Source organism: Panulirus ornatus, chromosome 16 (assembly GCF_036320965.1).
Source record: "Panulirus ornatus isolate Po-2019 chromosome 16, ASM3632096v1, whole genome shotgun sequence".
NCBI lineage: Eukaryota > Metazoa > Arthropoda > Malacostraca > Decapoda > Palinuridae > Panulirus > Panulirus ornatus.
In genome coordinates this window covers 45,672,819-45,682,818 of record NC_092239.1, presented here as the reverse complement: position 1 = coordinate 45,682,818, position 10,000 = coordinate 45,672,819, and the positions used below count along the sequence as shown (strand labels likewise).

Below are 10,000 nucleotides of genomic sequence, written 5' to 3'. Positions count from 1 at the left end.
CTTTTTCACTCCATCTTTCCACCTCCAATTTGGTCTCACACTTCTCGTTCGCTCCACCTCCGACACATATATCCTCTTGGTCAATCTTTCCTCACTCATTCTCTCCATGTGACAAAACCATTTGAAAACACCCTCTTCTGCTCTCTCAACCACACTCTTTTAATTACCACACATCTCTCTTACCCTTTCATTACTCATTCGATCAAACCACTACACACCACATATTGTCTTCAAACATCTCATTTCCAGCACATCCACCGTCCTCCGCACAAATCTATCTATAGTACACGCCTCGCAACCATATAACATTGTTGGAACTTCTATTCCTTCTAACCCACCCATTTATGCTTTCCAAGATAACGTTCTCGACTTCCACACATTCTTCAACGTTTCCAGAACTTTCATCCCTTCCCCCATCCTATGATTCACTTACGCTTCCATCGTTCCATCCGCTGCAAAATCCACTCCCAGATATCTAAAACACTTCCTATGAGTCCACGGGGAAAATGTAACACGATATGTTCCCAAGTGCACTTTCGTGTAATAATCACATCATCAGGGGAGACACAAGAAATATAAGTCAGTTGATATACATCAAAGAGACGAAGCTAGGATGCCATTTGGTAAACTTGCGATTGTCCAAGACATACAACGAGCGTTCACAAACTAATCATTTCACAAATTTCATCAACAATATAGTTATCTAATTTGCATAGACCATCACTAATATTAGGATTATAATTCCTTTTATATCTAATCATAGATGATTCAATGATATTTCTCGTGGTAATAGAGTTAGAGTTGATAACTGAGATGATATTACTCCAGTCAATTCAACGATCATAGTTTTTAACATGATTAAACAAGACAATTCATTCTTGTCCTTTTCTTATACTATATATATGTTGCTTAAGTCGAACAGAAAGATCCTTACCAGTCTGACCAACATAAAATTTATTACAATTTTCACATGGCTTTTTATAGAAGGAGCCAAGAGAATTTTCTGGTGAATTCAAGATTAACATATTCTTTATAGTGTTATTGTTGCTGAAGGCAACATTTACATGAAAGGATTTAAGCAACATGGGAAGTTAAGTGAAATCATTATTAAAAGGGAGAACTAAAAGATTCTTGGTGTCAGTGGGAGGTTTGGGCTCAACTAACCTAGCCTAACCTAATCTAACCTAACCTAACTTAACCTAACCTAACCCAACCTAACCTAACCTAACCTAGCCTAACTTAACCTAACCATTTCAATACATCCTCTTCTGCTCTCTCAATCACATTCCTTTCATTATCACACATCTCTCTTACCCTTTCATTACTTACACGATCAAACCACATCATACGACATATTATCCTGAAACATCTCATTTACAACACATCCACCCTGCTCCACACAACCCTATTTATAGCCCACGCCTCGCAAAAATATAACATTGTTTTAATAACTATTCCATCAAACATACCCATTTTCGCTTTCCGAGTTAATCTTCTTGCCTTCCACACATTTTTTCAACACTTCCAGAACCTTCGCCCCCTTCCCTACCCCTGTGACTCACTTGCCCTCCCATAGTTCCATCCGCTGCCAAATCCACTTCCAGATATCTAAAACACTTCACTTCCTTCAGTTTTCCTCCATTCAAACTTACCTTTCATTTGACTTGTCCCTCAACCTTACTGTACCTATTAACCTTGCTCTTATTCACATTTACTCTCAGCTTTCTTCTTTCACACACTTTACCAAACTCAGTGACCAACTTCTGCAGTTTCTCACCCAAATAAACCACCAGCACTGTATCATCAGCGAACAACAACTGACTCTCTTCCCAAGCCCTCTCATCCACAACAGACTGCATACTTGCCCCTCTCTCCAAAACTCTTGCAATCACCTCTCTAACAACCCCATCCATAGATAAATTAAATAACCATGGAGACATCACGCACCGCTGCTGCAAACCGACCTTCACTGGGAAACAATCACTTTTCTTTCTTCCTATTCTTACACGTGTCTTACATCCTCGATGAAACCTTTTCCCTGCTTCTGCCAATTTACCTCCTACACCATATACTTTTAGTACCTTCCACAGAGGATCTCTATCAACTCTATCATATGCCTTCTCCAGATCCATAAATGCTACATACAAAAACATTTGTTTTTCCAAGTATTTTTACATACATTCTTCAGAGCAAACATCTGATCCACATATTCTCTACCACTTCTGAAACCACACTGCTCTTCCCCATTCTGGTGCTCTGTACATGCCTTCATCCTCTCAATCAATACCCTCCCATATAATTTCCCAGGAATACTCAACAAACTTATGCCTCTGTAATTTTAGCACTCACCCTTATCCCGTTTGCCTTTGTATTATGGCACTATGCATGCATTCCGGAAATGCTCATGTACTTCACCATGAGCCATACATACGCTGAATATCCTCACCAACCATTCAACGACACAGTCACCCCCTTTTTTTTAACAAATTGCACTGCAATAACATCCAAACCCGCCGCCTTGCCGGCTTTCATCTTCCGCAAAGCTTACTGTACCTCTTCTCTGTTTACCAAATCATTCTCTCAGACCCTCTCACTTCGCACAACACTTCGACCAAAACACCTTATATCTGCCACTCTATCATCTAACACATTCAACTACCGTTCAAAATACTCATTCCATCTCCCTCTCACGTCACGACTACTGGTTATTACCTCCCCATTAGCCCCCTTCACCGATGTTCTTTTTATTCTCGATGAAATTTAATGATACTCTCTCAACCCAACTCCCATTTGCCCTCTTTTTCATATCTTGCAACTTTTTTTTGACCCTTTGCCTCTCCCAGTCATTTGCTCTATTTCCCTGCAAAAATCGTCCAAATGCCTCTCTCTTCTCTTTCTCTAATAATGTTACCTCTACATCCCATCACTCACTATCCTTTCTAATCTGCGCAACTCCCACGCTTCTCATGCCACAAGCATCTTTTGTTCAAACCATCACTGCTTCCCTAAATACATTCCATTCCTCCCCCACTCCCGTCTTTTGCTCCCACCTTTTTCCATTCTAAACTCAAACTCTCTAGGTACTTCCTCACACAAGTGTCCTTCCCAAGCTCACCTACTCTCACTATTCCCTTCACCCCAACATTCTCTCTTCTTTTCTGAAAACCTCTACAAATCTTCACCTTTGCCTCTACAAGATAATGATCAGACATACTTCTAGTTGCACCTCTCAGCACGTTAACATCCAAAAAGTCTCTCTTTCATGCGCCTATTAATTAACATGTAATCCAATAACGCTCTCTGGCTATCTCTTTTACTTAGATACGTATACTTATGTGTACCTCTCTTCTTAACTAGGTATTCCCAATCACCAGTCATTTTTCAGCAGACAAATCTACAAGCTCTTCACCATTTCCATTTACAACACTGTACACCCCATGTACACCAATTATTCCCGCAACTGCCGCATTACTCACTTTTCCAATCAAATCACCCATCGCTAAAAACCTATATCTACTTATTTTTATTGTTCTTTTTATCTTACATAGTCGCCGTCTCCCGTGTTAGCGAGTTAGCGTAAGGAAACAAACGAAAGAGCGACCCATCCCACCCACATGCACATGTATATATGTAAACGCCCAAACATTCACGTATACATACCTATACAATTCAACGTATACATATATATACATACATAAACATATGCATATATACACATGTACATATTCATACTTTCTGCCTTCATACCTTCCCGTTGACACCCCGCCACACATGAAATACCATCCCTCTCCCACAGAAAACAAGTTTACCTCAGGAAAAGACCAAAAAAGTCCTCATTCCTTCCCACTATAGCTGTTATGTGTAATGGACCAAAACCACAGCTCCTTTTCCAAATTTTGGCTCCAAAAAACTTTCCATGGTTTACCCCAGACGGGTCATATGCTCTGTTTCAATCCATAGACATCACATCGATCCCGGTATACCACTTCATTCCGATTTACTATTCCTTGCACGCTTTTCACGCACCTGTATGTTCAGGCCCGGTCCCTCACAATCTCTTTCACCTGATCTTTCCACCTCCAATTTAGTCTCCCATTTCTCCTCGTACCCTCCACCTCTGACACACATATATCATCTTTGTGAATCTTTCCTCACTCATTCTCTCCATGTGACCAAACCATTTCAACACACCCTTACTTACTCGATTGAACCGTCTCACACCACATATTGTTCTCAAACATTTCATTTCCAACACATCCACCCTGCCCCGCACAACCCAATCTACAGGATATTCCTCGCAACCAAATAACATTGAACAAATAATACCCCATCCACGCACACACACACACACACACACACACACACACACACACACACACACACACACACACACACAAACAAACATATATATATATATATAAAGCTTTGCGGAAGATGAAAGCCGGCAAGGCAGCAGGTTTGGGTGGTATTGCAGTGGAATTTATCAAAAAAGGGGTGACTGTATTGTTAACTGGTTGGTAAGGTTATTTAATGTATGTATGACTAATGTTGAGGTGCCTGAGGATTGGCGGAATGCATGCATAGTGCCATTGTACAAAGGCAAAGGGGATAAGAGTGAGTGCTCAAATTACAGAGGTATAAGCTTGTTGAGTATTCCTGGTAAATTATATGGGAGGGTATTGATTGAGAGGGTGAAGGCATGTACAGAGCATCAGATTGGGGAAGAGCAGTGTGGTTTCAGAAGTGGTAGAGGATGTGTGGATCAGGTGTTTGCTTTGAAGAATGTATGTGAGAAATACTTAGAAAAGCAAATGGATTTGTATGTAGCATTTATGGATCTGGAGAAGGTATATAATAGAGTTGATAGAGATGTTCTGTGGAAGGTATTAAGAATATATGGTGTGGGAGGCAAGTTGTTAGAATCAGTGAGAAGTTTTTATCGAGGATGTAAGGCATGTGTACGTGTAGGAAGAGAGGAAAGTCATTGGTTCTCAGTGAATGTAGGTTTGCGGCAGGGGTATGTGATGTCTCCATGGTTGTTTAATTTGTTTATGGATGGGTTTGTTAGGGAGGTGAATGCAAGAGTTTTGGAAAGAGGGGCAGGAATGAAGTCTGTTGTGGATGAGAGACCTTGTGAAGTGAGTCAGTTGTTGTTCGCTGATGATACAGCGCTGGTGGCTGATTCATGTGACAAACTGCAGAAGCTGGTGACTGAGTTTGGTAAAGTGTGTGAAAGAAGAAAGTTAATATTAAATGTGAATAAGAGCAAGGTTATTAGGTACAATAGGGTTGAGGGTCAAGTCAATTGGGAGGTAAGTTTAAATGGAGAAAAATTGGAGGAAGTAAAGTGTTTTAGATATCTGGGAGTGGATCTGGCAGCGGATGGAACCATGGAAACGGAAGTGAATCATAGGGTGGGGGAGGGGGCGAAAATCCTGGGAGCCTTGAAGAATGTGTGGAAGTCGAGAACATTATCTCGGAAAGCAAAAATGGGTATGTTTGAAGGAATAGTGGTTCAAACAATGTTAAATGGTTGCGAGGCGTGGGCTATGGATAGAGTTGTGCGCAGGAGGGTGGATGTGCTGGAAATGAGATGTTTGAGGACAATGTGTGGTTTGAGGTGGTTTGATCGAGTGAGTAACGTAAGGGTAAGAGAGATGTGTGGAAATAAAAAGAGCGTGGTTGAGAGAGCAGAGGAGGGTGTTTTGAAGTGGTTTGGGCACATGGAGAGGATGTTTGAGGAAAGATTGACCAAGAGGATATATGTGTCGGAGGTGGAGGGAGCAAGGAGAAGAGGGAGAACAAATTGGAGGTGGAAAGATGGAGTGAAAAAGATTTTGTGTGATCGGGGCCTGAACATGCAGGAGGGTGAAAGGAGGGCAAGGAATAGAGTGAATTGGAGCGATGTGGTATACCGGGGTTGACGTGCTGTCAGTGGATTGAATCAAGGCATGTGAAGCGTCTGGGGTAAACCATGGAAAGCTGTGTAGGTATGTATATTTGCGTGTGTGGACGTATGTATATACATGTGTATGGGGGTGGGTTGGGCCATTTCTTTCGTCTGTTTCCTTGCGCTACCTCGCAAACGCGGGAGACAGCGACAAAGTATGAAAAAAAAAAAAAAATATATATATATATATATATATATATATATATATATATATATATATATATATATATATATATTGTTCGCTGATGATACAGCGCTGGTGGCTGATTCATGTGAGAAACTGCAGAAGCTGGTGACTGAGTTTGGGAAAGTGTGCGAAAGAAGAAAGTTAAGAGTAAATGTGAAAAAGAGCAACGTTATTAGTTTGAATGGAGAAGTGTTTTAGATATCTGGGAGTGGATCTAGCAGCGGATGGAACCATGGAAGCAGAAGTGAATCATAGGGTGGGGGATGGGGCGATAATCCTGGGAGCCTTGAAGAATGTTTGGAAGTCGAGAACATTATCTCGGAAAGCCAAAATGGCTACGTTTGAAGGAATGGTTGTTCCGACAATGTTGTATGGTTGGGAGGCGTGGGCTATGGATAGAGTTGTGCGCAGGAGGGTGGATGTGCTGGAAATGAGATGTTTGAGGACAATATGTCGTGTGAGATGGTTTGATCTAGTAAGTGATATAAGGGTAAGAGAGATGTGTGGAAATAAAAAGAGCGTGGTTGAGAGAGCAGAAGAGGATGTTTTGAAATGGTTTGGGTACATGGAGAGAATTTGTGAGGAAAGATTGACCAAGAGGATATATGTGTCGGAGGTGGAGGGAACGAGGAGAAGTGGGAGACCAAATTGGAGGTGGAGAGGGTGAAAGGCGGGCAAGGATTAGAGTGAACTGGATCGCTGTGGTATAACGGGGTCGACGTGCTGTCTGTGAATTGAATCAGGGCATGTGAAGCGTCTGGGGTAAATCATGGAAAGTTCTGTGTGGCGTGGATGTGGAAAGGGAGCTGTGGTTTCGGGCATCATTACATGACAGCTAGAGACTGAGTGTGAACGAATGGGGCCTTTGTTGTCTTTTCCTAGCGCTAACTCGCACACATGAGGGGGGAGGGGGATGTTATTCCATGTGTGGCGAGGTGCCGATGGAAATAGATAAAGGCAGACAGTGTGAATTATGTACCTGTGTATATATGTATGTCTGTGTGTGTATATCTATGTGTACATTGAGATGTATGGGTATGTATATTTCCGTGTGGGTACGTGTATGTATATACATGTGTATGGGGGTGGGCTGGGACATTTCTTTCGTCTGTTTCCTTGCGCTACCTCCTAAACGCGGGAGACAGCGACAAAGCAAAATAGAAAAAGAAGAATAGAAAAAAAAATATAGATATATATATATATATATATATATATATATATATATATATATATATATATATATATATATATATATATATATATATATATATATATTACATATATATGCATATATATATATATATATATATATATATATATATATATATATATATATATATATATATATATATATATATATATATATATATATATATATATATATATATATATATATATATATATATATATATATATATATGTGTGTGTGTGTGTGTGTGTGTGTGTGTGTGTATATATATATATATATATATATATATATATATATATATATATATATATATTTTTTATTATACTTTGTCGCTGTCTCCCGCGTTAGAGAGGTAGCGCAAGGGAACAGACGAAAGACTGGCCCAACCCACCCACATGCACATGTATATATATACACGTCCACACACGCACATATATATACCTACACATTTTAACGTATACATATGTATAGATACGCAGACATATACACATATATACATACACAGACATATACATATATACACATGTACATAATTCATACTTGCTGCCTTCATACCTTCTCGTCGCCACCCCGCCATACATCAAATGACAACCCCTCTCCCCCCTCATGTGCGCGAGGAAGCGCTAAGAAAAGACGAAAAAGGCCACATTCCTTCACACTCAGTCTCTGGCTGTCATGTACAATGCACCGAAACTACAGCTCCTTTTCTACATCCAGGCCCCACAGAAGTTTCTATGGTTTGCCCTATACGCTTGACATGCCCTGGGTCAATCCATTGACAGCACGTCGACCCCGTTATACCACATCGTTCCAATTCACTCTATTCCTTGCGCGTTTCACCCTTTTGCATATTCAGGCCCCGATCGCTCAAAATTTTTTTCACTCCATCCTTCCACCTCCAATTTGGTCTCCCACTTCTCCTCGTTCCCTCCACCTGTGACACATATATCCTCTTTGTCAATCTTTCGTCAATCATTCTCTCCATATGACCAAACCATTTCAAAAACACTTTTCTGCTCTCTCAACCACACTTTTTATTACCACACGTCTCTCTCACCCTTTCATTACTTACTCGATCAAACCACCTCACACCACATATTGTCCTCAAAAATCTCATTTCCAACACATCCACTCTCCTCCGCACAATCCTATCTATAGCTCATGCCTCACAACCATATAACATTGTTGGAACGACTATTCCCTCAAACATACCCATTTTTGCTCTCCAAGATAACGTTCTTGCCTTCCACACATTATTCATTGCTTCCAGAACCTTCGCCTCCTCCCCTACCCTGTGACTCCCTTCCGATTCCATGGTTCCACCAGCTGCCAAATCCACTCCCAGATATCTAAAACACTTCACTTCCTCCAGTTCTTCCCCATTTAAACTCACCTCCCAATTCACTTGTCCCTCAACCATATTGTACCTAATAACCTTGCTCTTATTGACATTTCCTCTCAGCTTTCTTCTTTCACACACTTTACCAAACTCAGTCTCCAGCTTCTGCAGTTTCTCACCCGAGTCAGTCACCAGCGTTGTATCATCACCTAACAACAACTGACTCAATTCCCAAGCCCTCTCATCTACAACAGACTTCATACTTGCCCATACGTGCACATATACATACATATATTTGTCAGCATATACATAGACATACGCAAGCATATACATATGTAAACATATTCATATTCATAATTGCTTTCCTTCATATATTCCTGGTGCTAACCCTTCCCACAGAAAAGAGCATCGTTGCCCCTTCTTCTGCAAGTTAGGGCCAGAAAATTACAAAAACGAAGCCATGTTCTTTCACATTCAATCTCTAGTGGTCATGAGTAATCCACTGAAACCACAGCTTCCTATCTACATCCAGGCCCCAAAAAACATTCCAAGGTTTACCCCAGACTCTGCATGTGCCCTAAATCAGACCAGTGACAACATGTCGACAAGGTATACCACATCTTTCCAATTCACTCCATTCCTTGCACTCCTTTCACCCTCTTGATGTTTAGGCCCCGATCGCTCAATTTTTTTTTTTTTTCACTCCTTCCTTCCACCTATAATTTGGCCTCCCGCTTCTCCTTTTTCCCTCTAACACATTCATCCTATTTATTAGTCTTTCTGAGCTCATTCTCTCTCTATGTCCTAACCATTTCAACAACCCTCTACTTCTCATTCAACCACACTCTTTTCAAATCCACTCATGTCTCTTACCATTTCATTATTTATTCGATCAAACCACCTCACACCACATATTTTCCTGAAACATTTCATTTCTAACATATCTACCTTACTCCGCACAACCCTATCTATAGCCTATGCTTCGCAACCATATAACATTGTTGGCACAACTATTCCTTCAAAAACACCCATTTTTGCCACCTCCCCCACAATATGACTCACTTCTCCTTCCATAGTTCCATTCGCTGCTTAGTCCACTCTCATACATCTAAAACACTTTATTTCCTCCAGCTATTTTCCAATCAGATTTACATCCCAATTACCTCCTCCTTCAACCCTCTTGAACCTAATAACCTTGCTCTTATTCACATTTACTCGCAACCTTCATATACTCTTCATAACTCAGTCACCAACTTCTGCAGTTTCGCACTTGAATCAGCTACCAAAGCTGCATCATCGGCTAACAACAAACTCATTTCCTAGTCCCTCTCATAC

The 10,000-nt window shown here is 40.7% G+C and overlaps 1 protein-coding gene across 1 annotated transcript in view; it reads right to left on the bottom strand.

The window, feature by feature from the left end:
- The window catches only part of LOC139753925 (probable glutamate receptor), a 311,686-nt gene that overhangs the window by 27,189 nt on the left and 274,497 nt on the right, over positions 1–10,000 (bottom strand). The window lies entirely within an intron of this gene.